The sequence below is a fragment of the Neolamprologus multifasciatus genome, chromosome 7 (assembly GCF_963576455.1).
Source record: "Neolamprologus multifasciatus chromosome 7, fNeoMul1.2, whole genome shotgun sequence".
Classification (NCBI taxonomy): domain Eukaryota; kingdom Metazoa; phylum Chordata; class Actinopteri; order Cichliformes; family Cichlidae; genus Neolamprologus; species Neolamprologus multifasciatus.
The window spans coordinates 29,832,121-29,844,968 of NC_140445.1; the positions used below are offsets into that span (position 1 = coordinate 29,832,121).

General features: G+C 38.0%; 1 protein-coding gene and 1 long non-coding RNA gene across 5 annotated transcripts in view; one reads left to right on the plus strand and one right to left on the minus strand.

Moving 5' to 3' along the window:
* Positions 1 to 12,848, plus strand: part of epha5 (EPH receptor A5) — a 70,448-nt gene that overhangs the window by 20,847 nt on the left and 36,753 nt on the right. The window lies entirely within an intron of this gene.
* On the minus strand, positions 201 to 2,781 carry LOC146514529 (uncharacterized). The gene is made up of 3 exons (XR_014875121.1): positions 2,648 to 2,781; positions 1,663 to 1,835; positions 201 to 1,347 (listed from the first exon to the last, which is right to left on the minus strand). It is a non-coding gene; the product is annotated as an uncharacterized LOC146514529 (long non-coding RNA).

A 12,848-nucleotide genomic window follows, 5' to 3' on the forward strand; every position in this document is an offset into this window, starting at 1 on the left:
AGACACAGATAATGAAATTTAATTATTATACAATATACATCATGAGAAACGAAAGCTGAAATTGATTCAGTTTAGTACTTTTCTCTGTATGCTCTGTGATTATAAAGGCCTTAAATTCTGTGACATATACTGTAAATGATTTTCACAGAGGTCTTAAAGTACTTAAATCACTGCTGATAGTCTGGTTGTTTATATTTTCACATGTTTTTGTGTCTGTAGGGCTGTTTGATGACGATTTGGACTCCTCTGGGAGATGAGGACACACCCACATCTGTTCCATACTGCAGCCATTGCTTTGGGCCATCAGACGCACACACTGGAAAACCAGCACCTGGACTTCATGCAGGAGAGACGGCCTCAGTGATGATGGATTCTGCATCCTTTACTTTACCTCTAATCTCTTTCTCTTTAACACACAATTAAAATCTTAGTGAGGAACTTGTACACATTTGTACTTTTACTTGTTTTATGAGTTATTTTTAAGAAGAGTAAAGTTATTCACAAAGTTTTTATTCTTCTGTATTTATTATTTTGTATCATGTACCATAGTCATGCTGAACTATACAGACCTGGTGAATTGGAGAAAAAAAATCATATATGAATGAATCATTCAGCTTCAGCATTATTTCTATTCATCTTATGAATTCCAGTCTAATGTCAATTCACTGTTTGAGTTCAGTCTTGGTCTTAAACTCCAGAGAATACCACCTGGTTCAACAATCTTTTCATCTGATTATTGGGGAAACAGTTTTCTTCTGAGAGATGCTGCTAGAGCTGAAATTGAGCCCAAAGAAACAACAAAGTTTAGTTTCTCTGGTTTTTCCATGGAAATTTGTTTTATCACTCACTCAGGTGACTTCTCCAGTGTCATGGATGAGTGATGAATGTATCTCCCACTGGAAACCATTGTGTCCAGTTAAAGTTAATCGACTTTTTCAAGGAGAGTTGTTAAATGCTGTGCTCATGAGGACAATGGGTTTTAAACTTGCAGCACAACACAAAGCTGAAATACTGGATCAACGATTAAAACACTTAATTGAGCAGAATTAGGTCAAAATGTAATATCCTCATATGATGACACATCACACATGATCCAGCATTGTTCTAAGAATGCAAACTCTCTTATTGGACGTTTCCACAGCTGCCAGAAAGGGACAGATTTCTGGCTGGTCTTAATGAGTGGTCGTTGCTCTGTTTTCTCTGGAATTGCTGCACAGAGGATGTAACACCCATGATAAGCGCTGAGGTGTGTGTCCTTGTCAGAAATCAGCAATGCTCAGCTTCCAGGTAAGGAAAAGTGGAACCAGAAGATATTCAAATGCATCTCTCCACAGCTGCTGATGAATTCTACAAAAACAAAGTTTGTTAAAAACATTTGCAGGTGAATCACCACTGACATCCATTTACTCAAAAATTACTGACAAGTGGATAACTAGAATATATAGTTTATAATTTCAACAATGTACTGTAAAAAATGGAACTTTATATGACAAATGTGTGGTGCTTGTGGAATTTTTAACAAGGACCCTACAAAACTACAGTACTCATGCTGCCAAACTTCTGATGGCTAGGTGTGCAGTTCCTGCTTTTAAATGCATTCACTTTTAGGATTAAGAAATCTAAGTGATAAGAGGCCAGAAATGTTTGAACTCGCTTATGAACCTAAATCACTGAGGCCGTCTCTCCTGCATGAAGTCCAGGTGCTGGTTTTCCAGTGTGTGCATCTGATGGCCCAAAGCTGACTCAGAGCCGTAACACCATCAATGGCTGCAGTATGGAACAGATGTGGGTGTGTCCTAATCTCCCAGAGGAGTCCAAATTGTCATCAAACAGCCCTACAGACACAAAAACATGTGAAAATATAAACAACCAGACTATCAGCAATGATTTAAGTACTTTAAGACCTCTGTGAAAATCATTTACAGTATATATCACAGAATTTAAGGCCTTTATAATCACAGAGCATACAGAGAAAAGTACTAAACTGAATCAATTTCAGCTTTCGTTTCTCATGATGTATATCGTATTAATAATTAAATTTCATTATCTGTGTCTTTACCACACAGGTGTAGATACTGTAGGTTCAGTGAATGCTTACATTGCACTGATGAGAAAATACTGGAGATTCAAAGCTAAGATTCAGCACACTGTGTTAGAGGCTGGGATTTGATGAATTTGTCATATATACACAACCTTTGATCATCATTTCTGTCCAATTGAGAATGAATCTGTGCACTCACATATTAAATGAGCTGAAATCAGTAGTGTGATCTCCAGTCTTGATATAAGGAATGAGAGAACTGACAGTTGTTATTTTAATCAGCCTGTCTCAGTTGTTTTAACTCACAAGTATCACAAAGTAATGTGGTAACATCTGGACTGACGAGTTTACTGTCAGCATTTTAATCGCTAGTTTAAAGGCTGTAGGCTGCAGCCATTGCTCTAACACTGTATAAATGTAACAGGCCTCAGTGCTGGTTCTAACAGTCTGAGCTGCTTCCAGCTTTATTTGTGAAGAGCACAGCAGCTTACAAAACACGTAGCTAGCTCGTACAGCTGCGATGTCAAACTTTCATAAGCTAAGATGACCTTAAAATAACGGGGCTAAGTGCGGTGATGCTAGCGTTAGCCACGTTAGCACTGTTACCTTCACAGGTGGTCAGACTGCGAAAACAGGCACTCAGTCAGAGGTTGGGCTCTCCGTTTCGCTGCAGGGTCCCTTCATTCTTCATATATCCATGTCGAGCCGAGTGTAAATCCCGAGGCTGAACGGCCTTTGTACAAGCACACGCTTTTTTAGCAGGGCGAAGCTATTAGTGATGGGATTTCCGGCTCTTTTTAGAGATCCGGCTCTTTCGGCTCGGCTCACTAAAAAGAGCCGGCTCTTTCGGCTCCGAACCGGCTCTTCAGGTTGTTTTGTTGCTTTAATTATTTAATCATTAACAATAATATAAAATTATGCAGAAAAGGAATTACTAATGTAAAAAAAGTGGTTTTATTTATATATGTTTATATATGGCCCCTAGAGACAAAGCACGTACAAACTCTAAAGCATATACAAACTCCAAAATGCACGTACAAACTCCAAAACACATTTCTAGCGTTTACTGAACTTCCAAAACAGAGCTACCCAGATCACTTAAATTACACAATTGAAAACATGTGTGTATTGTTTGTGTATTTATAGACAAGCACTCATATTTATTCAAATAATTTAACAAAAAAAGTTAATTTACCTGTTACTACCACACACCAAATCCGGTTGTTAATACTTCCTGGCTTGTGTAGCCACTAGGTAACAAAAGCTCAACACTGCACCCTAGAAACCTGGAGCACTTCTGTTGTCATTTGTACGTGTTTTGGAGTTTGTACGTGCTTCTGAGTTTTCACGTGTTTTGGAGTTTGTACATGCTTCTGAGTTTTTACGTGTTTTGGAGTTTGTACGTGCTTCTGAGTTTTTACGTGTTTTGGAGTTTGTACGCGCTTCTGAGTTTTTACGTGTTTTGGATTTTTTACGCATTTTGGAGTTTGTACATACTTAGGAGTTTGTACGTGTTTTGGAGTTTGTACGTGCTTTGTCTCTAAGGTCCACCATAAATATACTTTATTTATTCACTCCACATAAAATGTAATAAATACATCATATAATACAAAAAACAACTATTTACATTTTAAACTTTTAACTATTTAAATTTTCAGCTTTTTCCTTTTAAACAAATTTAACGTGAAACAACACAAAACACTGCAAACCACAACACAATTAAATATAAATTAAAATATTAAAACAAAAAGAAGATGCACATTCTCTGTCATATGGGCCTGCATGATTTCTGAATCCTATATCATCTGCAACTGAAAATAGTGGATGATTACTATACCTTTCTAATGTGACGTTGTTGTCCCTCACTCTTTCTCTCTGGCTCTGCTCCTGTGCTACTGCGAGTGTAACTAACGCCCCTCCCCCCCCTCTGCCCAGCGCAAAGTACAGGCCGCGCATGCGGAGTTAAGCGGAAAAAAGGGCGAGAGAGAGGGTGAGAGAAAGAAAAAAAAAAACTCACGGCTCCCAATAAGGAGCCGGCTCGCGTCGTTCACTTCAAAGAGCCGGCTCTAAGAGCCATTTCGTTCGCGAACGACCCATCACTAGAAGCTATGAGCTAGAAACATCCAGGCTGGCAGACAGCCTGTGTCTGACCAACCAATCAGAGAGCTCCTTACATCCCACAGTGTGGCTAATTTGAATAGCAGCAGGATTTTTAAAATGAAGTTGTTAATCCAACTGCTAATCCAACTGCTAATCCACATGTTAATCCCTGAGTGAACAGGAAAGGGAAATGGATTTTGAAATGCAGTTTATTAAATTGCAATTCGAAAAAGATTTTTGAAATGCAGTTTATTAAAGTGCAATTCAAAAAAGATTTTTGAAATGAAGTTCATTAAAGTGAAATTCAAAAAAGATTTTTGAAATGCAGTTTATTAAAGTGCAATTCGAAAAAGATTTTTGAAATGCAGTTTATTAAAGTGCAATTCAAAAATGTTTTTTGAAATGAAGACTTAAAAAGCATTTTAAAAATCAGTTTATTAAATTGGAATTCAAAAATGAATTTACAAATGCACATTTTATTCTACAATTCATTATTTAAGCACAGAATTTTTTATTTTGATGCGCGTGGCTCTTGTGGTCCTCCATAGGACATCATCCTAGTGCAAAGACAAGTGGAAGCAGACAAAAACAACAAGCACGCATGCTACAAACTTTACCCGAGTCATTTAGACAGCCGTTAGCACATGATTCTCCTTATGGGGACCTGATATGTTTAATATGCTGCTGAGAATATAGCCCAGAAGAAGCGTATAGTAGAGCTTTTATTTTGGAAAGAGCCATTTCTCTGTAATAAACTCTCTTTTCCAAAGATGAGTGATTTCTCGATCAGATAGATTTTTTTTTATTACTTTGTTGTTTCAGCAACATTAAATTCAAAAACTGTACTTTTGAGTTAAAATATATATTTATAATTTTAATAAATGACAAATTAAAAAGGCATGAACATTTTTTTGTATCGAAAAAATATCGAACTGTGACACCAAAGTATCAAACCGAACCGAACTGTGAATTTTGTGTATCGTTGCACCCCTAGTGGACACATACTTGAAAACACAATCATGATTGAATTGTTGAAGAGAGATGTTGAAAGGGTGGAATAAGGCCTGAAATATATTTGAATAAATTGTTTTTGGAGTGAAATTCATATAGGAAGAAATTAATCTACAGCTGAAATGATTAGAGAGTGACTGGAATGTGGGCTGCATTGAAAGTAAATAATGGAATAATGGTATATGTGAGAGTAAATTGATGAAGTGGAATGATGCAATAAATATTGAAAGAAGTGTGCAGTGATAGAATAAGGGCTAGATTCAATGTGGAGAAAAGGGAATTCAGGATGACCAGGATGTTGGATGTTGAAAAAAAAAGAGCTAAATGCTTTGGATTCAGAATGAGGGGGAAAAAGGTGGACTGAAGCAGGATTGAGCCTTTGTGATATTTGGATTTGGGCTACACTGATTTCACATGACAAAAGAAGAAAGACTTAGAGGTACAATACGGGCAGCAATGTTGGGGGAGAGAGAAAGGGATGTCGGGGGAGGGGATGAGGAGAAAAACAGCAGATACGGGATACAAATACAAGTGTGACTACTAGTATCCTTAATTAACAGAATTACTTGTAATAAAGAAAAAAACCTGCTTGTGACTGGAAGGATATTACATCTTTGGGATACATCTCAACATTTTTTAATATTTTGTTTGGAGATAGTTGTCTAAGTGTCAGGGGTAGAGTTGGATTTCCCTTGACGATACTTTGTTTCAGTGCCATGGCTCCCCTGATATCCCTCTGTGTTTGCCTGCCTGTCAGACGTCACTGCAGCATATGTCAAACTTGATCTGGCCACAGTCGTAGTAATGTGAAGAAGCTTTCTGCCTTCTCCCTCTAGGGATTTATGGGGATAGTGAACAAGCAGCTCACACTTACAGTGTGAGGCTTGTGGTTGATGCTGTGGTGACAAGGGTATTACAGTCTCTTGCATAACACAGAGATACACACATGATCATAGCAGCATCTGTCATTTTAGTAGAATTACCATCATGTGGCGATAAGGATCGGAGTCTGACATGAATACTCTGGGTGTTTTATTTTTTCCTGTGTATTTTCAAAATTGTTCAGTACATTACATTTTTTTTCCACTATATAGTGCATACCACATAGACCTACATCCTAAAAGGAGAGGAGAACATTTTCTTTCATCTCCCATGCCATTTCAAGTAGTACTTTTTTTCCCTTAATGGTAAGATTATAAGAAAAAAAAACTACAGGAGAAGAGGAAATGCTACTAGCAACACATTGCTTGTACTAAGTTGGTCCCGCTATTGCATCAAAACTACCTTAATTCTTCATAACAGAAATTCAACCAAATGCTTGAAATATCCTTCAGAGATTTTGGTCTATATTGGCATGATAGCATCACGCAGCTGACACATATTTATTGGTGCACATCAATTATATGGATCACTGCCATATCCTTAATTAAGATCTGTTGACCGTGGAGGTCATTTCACTATAGTGAACTCATTTTCAAGTTCAAGACAGTTTGAGATTATTTGAGGTTTGTGACATGGCACGTTATTCTTCTGGAAACAGCCATCAGAAGATGAGTACACTGGTAATAACCAGATGGATGTGGTCAGCAACAATACTCGTTTTGGCTGTACTCAGTTGGTACTAACAGGCCCAAAGTTCAACCACATCATTACACCAGCCACCACCAGCTAGAACCCTTTATACATTGATGGTAGGATTGGCCTTACTTAGGTGCTTTCATGTTGTTTACACCAGATTGTGATGACAGACAACATTTTTCTAAACTTCTGTTGTCCATTTTTGATAATTAGATCAGAATTCACTGGACCCAAAACATCCAGTAGTTCAAGTAAGATACTTTCCAGCCTGTATCTACGTCTTTTTAATTCATGTCATATGAGTTTAGAGTATTCAGATTCCCATACAGAAATGTTCTGCCATCCCTCATCACAGTCAAAGATAAAGAGTGCAAATATCAAGTGGCAGGAAACCATCATCTCCTAAACTATGAATTGACTAGATTCATCAAGGAAAGAGACACCATTATTCCTTTTAGATCCTGCTCAACTGGAATCTGCTAATGGCTTCTTTCATTGAACTCTTTCCTCCTGCATCATGCTCTCTCTTCAGCTTTCTCCCCACCCCCTTCCCCCCATCATCTCCACGTGGTGATGCTGTCATGACAACTAAAGTGCTTCCTGAGTGCTTGTTGGGTAAACTGACTTTCCCAGAAGAGCTTCCTCTCTTTTACCCTTGCCCCTGTTAACATGCATACACACCCACATGGTTTTATCTATACTTGTGAAGACCTTAATTGACTCATTGTCATTACCATACCTCTGACCCGAGCCGTAACCAGCATAGCAAGTTGCATAATCCCATTTGTTACACTAACAGACAAATGCATCATCCTCACTCAGACAATACCCCTAAAATAAAATCCCTTTGAAGAAAATGGGCCAGCCATTTGTCCTCACAAAGATGGAAGAGCAAACGCTCATGCACCCACACAGACACGCAGAAACACACGCACGCATTCCTGCAGTTGCTGAAATATTCATAAAATGCTTCATTCAGCAGAGCGAGGTTCTTTCCATGAAAGCCTGGCCATCTCCAGAGTCCGAGCCAGTGGTAGCTTAGTACTGATCATTTTGGCACTATATTACCCATAATGCATTTAAGAGAGCTGATGAGTTTCCAACGTTTTATAAAACCATCATAGCTCTACAGCAATGATGTAATGCAGGCATGCTATTTTTTTGTGTTGAGTCAGATGGCTTTAAAAATGTTGAAGCTAATATATATGTGTGTGTGAGTGTATATATATATATATATATATATATATATATATATATATATATATATATATATATATATATATATATTTTACTTGATTTCTGGTACCTTCTATCTGATTAAAAACAGGTGGATTCATGCAAATTGATACATGCAAAATTTGTGAATTAATAAGCAATTCACAACCTAATTTTATACACGTCACATATCGCTGTCCTATCACCTTTTGGCAAGAGCATGGTTGAACAACTGAGATCCCGACCTTTGTACACCTAGTTTGTGGATCTGTGCAATGTCAGCTAAATGCTGAAAGGGCACTATAGTATGTTTTATGGCTAGTTAAATTGTTTTCCCAAGACATCCAGTCAGCATATTATGATTTATCACACATTTCTTATATTTACTCTTTTTCTCTAGACACTTACTGAGCCAATACATTGGGTTTTGTTCGAAAGCTATTGTGACCTGGATGCTTGACCTTTGGGTTTCTGCTCGTGGTCTGATTGTGAGAATAAATGAGTTGCGAACAATGGCCTCCTCTGTCAATCAACAGAAAGGAAAACCCCATTCACTCGATTGTGTATTATTACGGTATTATCATCCTTCTTTGTTTGTGTTCACATAGAAACATGCACAAATATGAGCATGCATTGGCGCATGCACACATGCAGAGGCACACAAACACAGTAATACAAAAATAATAAAGGTATGAAACATCTCATGCATGCACACCCTGAAACACGTGTTTATGATTGTTAGGCCAGTAGTTTGCTGTGGGACAAACACAGGAACAGGATATTTACTGTGTTTCCTCAGCTGGTTTATTAGTTCACAATAGTATCTGCTAACAATATAGGCAGTGCATTGAAATTCAGCCTTGTGAGTATTTGGATTTCTTCAGTCAAAGTTTACTTTTTGGTCAGTCCTGCTGACTGTGTGTACTGTTGGAAGAGTGACGGGAAAGATGGAAACATAAGTGGTTGTCACAGAATGGTGTGAGCCATTTGTGTTTCCATCCTCATTTCATCTTTTTATGGCTGTTTGGTGGTTCAGTGGTGCAACATAACTGTAGTAAAAACAACTGGACAGCTACATATACAATTTACTGTGTAGTCCGATATGCAGTGTTCTCTAGCAATCTGATGCATTGGTATGATCAGTAATAATCCATTAACATACTATGTAATTATACAATATCAATCTTTTTTTTTACTATTTGCATCCATACAGTTTTCTAAGCCCATATAAATGAATTTAAATCCAGTATTCAGACACAGTATGTGGTCCTTAACTTTAAATTCTCTTTCATTTTAGTCCTTATCTCAGTATGTCTCCTTCTCTCTGCCTTAATCGCTTACTCGCTCTAATCCCACCAAACGACAGCCAGTCATATAAATCAACATGTTTACAGTGAAATGTTTCCAATTAAAGAGGACGTTCGTTAAGAAGCATCAACGGACACCGCTGGATCCTTAATTGCCTGGGATGCCAGTGTATGATGCATATTAATTACGTATTAACCTTACAGTCAAACACACACAAATGCACATTAGTGTGTATTGCATATTAATTACCTATTACCCTTTGTGCTGTGCATTAAGAGCTGCGTGGCATCAGAAAGACAGCTTGCCCAAGGGCAACACACATATTCGTACACACGTACATTAATACCACCAACGCCGTCTATTCAGGTTGCATTCACAATGAGGAATGAGCCATTTCAGTCAGCCAGGCATGACCATAACTAATCTCACTGCAGGAAGTGTGTCTGTTAGTGTGTATACATATGTGTTTTCGGTTATTTGCGCATTTAAGATGGTTAAAGAATTAAAGCACCTCATCCGAGTCCAGCTGCCTGCATTTCCCTTGCTATTGTTGTGGAAATATGAAAGGTGAGTAGGTCAAAAACAGACAGTAAATGCAATGTAAAATAAATGAAGTGAAGAAAAAAATCACTTAAAAATAGCACTTATTTTTAATAAACCTTTAGTAATCAAGCTGCCATGTAAAGTTAATGTAGACCACTTGCATGTTATGCAGTCCTATCTAGACAGTTGTACTTTGGATTTTAAGGCTCCCCCTCAGCTGTTTCTTGGTCTCAGATTCAAGACTGTGTTCTTAAATTTACTCTCTGTGGCTTTTTAATCACTTAATCCTATTTCCAACCTCCAGTTTGCTTCTCTGACCTCCACAAACCTTTGCATTCAAATCCTTTAACACATAATTAAATGAAGAGAGTGATATTGATATGTAGTCATGATATATGTTGTCAGCTGTACTCATACAATTCAAAAAACACATCTATAGACTTAATTTCTCTGCATGTTCTTTGTTCATTTGCATGTAGAGCATGGGTAATTTATCCTAAATGAAAATGGAAATGAAGTAGAATTAATGATAATAAATACCTTAACAAGTAGTGATTAGTCAACTAGAATTGACTTTTATTAAACTGGCATGCAATGGATTTTTTTTCATGCCAGTTTGCACATTTTAATTGCAAATGTTTATATCATTTTCATAATCATTTACAACTTCCATGGGAAAGACATTTCCATACATTAATTTAATTTAATCAGTGCGCATCATCTCATCTTTGACGCCACACTGGGAGCAAAAGTCTATCAGTCTATCAAACGTGGAATAGAAAAAATACATCAATTTTTCAGCTAACAAATAGATTTATTTTGCATAAGCAGTAAATGTCAAAGTAACAATGATTTATTTGTTTTGCATTATGGTAAAGTGGTTTAACTATTTCCCAAGAACAATTAGAGATCATATATGTGTGTATTCTCTTGAGTGACAGCTGGCCACAACGGTGGCCAACAGACAAATTAAGAAGAAAGAAAAAAAAAACATCCAGAATGTCAAAACGAGTTGAACAGGAAATCCAAGTAGGGAGCCATCATAGTACCACACTGTGCCCACACCATACTGTTTGACTGACAGGTGATCTTTGGGGAGCGCCACATACACGCACACAAAGTTACAGACACGCACGCCTGATGATGAGAGCTTACCAAATCAAAAAGAGATGAAAAATAAATAAAGATAATCCATCATCTTGGCATTATACCTGAATGTAGTATCAGAAATTATTAAAGAAGTTTTTCTTTTTCTTTTTAAATTTATTTATTTTCTGCTTTGACTCTACTCTCCAACACTGTACTTCACTGTTTGGGCACAAATATGCTTGTCTATGTATGTGAAATGAGCTGCCATCCCATTTTTATTGATTTGACCATGGGGGTTTGGAGGATGAAGCCAAGGAGAGCTAGAGACCAGACAATGGCAATAAATCTATATGCAACCACAAGTGTGTAGGTGTGTGTGTGGTAACAGGCTCACAAAAAGATTAGGTGTGTCCTACTGCCCTGGCTCGCACACCCATGTTGAGGGTAGTACATCATTGCCCTAACAAAGCACATTAAGTAAGGGAGTAACCATCAATACAGAAGCTGAAACATTAAAATGCTTCATGAAACAAAAATACACAAAAATGTATCTCGTGGAACAACTTTCTTAAACACCTGAATGAAACAAGCAATACAAAGGCAGTTAAGCATAGAGAATGTCACCAGATGTAATCCTGTCCTGAAGCTTCGCCAGCTTCATAAATGTGTCAAAAACATTATCTTGAGCCCCAACTTATAATTACAGTATGTGAGGCATTCGAAATGCCAAACAGATTTTATAAAAGGCCTGTTTCCATGTGTGTGTGTGTGTGTGTGTGTGTGTGAGAAGCAAAGGTGAGACTTAGAGTGATCCAGGGCAGAGGGAGAATTTTTCAGGCCTAATGTTCCATGACAACAGACCAAGGTTCCGTCAAGGTGAATCAGAGCCACTGCTGCCTAACGACTGAAACACACACACACAGACATACACACAAACCATCCCACCAGTCTTCCTTTGTCTCGTCCTTTCTTCTTTTCTCTCTCCTTGTCTCATCCTTGTAAGCTTGGCTTTTCTCCTCCTATCATTTCCTTTTCTCACCTTATCTCTGTTTTTAACCATCACGTATTGTTTGCGTTTCCTAGTTTTCGTCCTCCTGTCCTCCTACCTGAGGTTTAATTATGTAGTTCTTAATCATAGCTGCGATCTGAGTGGTGTTGTGGAAGTTTTTCCACTTAAATAAAGCCTGCAGACGAGCGGTGAGCGGTAGCTAACATTCTTTAATCCAAGCACACAAAGACAACATACAACCAAGCTTGTGGAGCCTCCATGACCGCGGGACAGACGGTCAGCAGAGTTCTCTCTGAGCCTAGCATGGCTCTCAGTTAAATACCTTCTCCAGGAACAAAAGGCAGTACACAGCTGTTTCACACCTTAAGGTTCACACTCCCTTGCTACCTCCCAGAATCCTCGAAGAGACAAAAGACTGGTCCTCTGGAGTTCCTGTTTCCCCAACATCCTTGCTACACCCCCTACCATTTGTCTTACAGTATGAGTGTCAGACATGTTAATACAATAAATAATGTCATTAATATCTAGGTGAAAGAAATTCCTATACAATCGGCGTCACAATAACTGGGGAAACACCAGCTCCTAAATTTAGAGGACAAGCAGAGTCTTTTTTTTCTCAAATCTCCCCCTTGTCCTGCTTAGTGATATAGAAATATGCCACTGACTTTGCAATAACTTATAGAACTCCACTTATCAGAAATTATCTGGATGACAACAGCCAAATCGTTAAGCTGATTTGTGAGATTGTTGATGTATGAGTGCCATTTATCATTCACAGTGCATCAGCATCCTGTCTACCTGCCCCACTTAGATCAGCCTGAGATCTGTGTGTGTGTTTGTGTGGGAGGAAAATAAATTTTGCCTGTTTTTGTTCTTGTCGTATTTGTTTGTAAATGCTGCACATATGGCACCAATATTGGGAAGTAGATGCAAGTCCAAACTTAATCAGGTGCT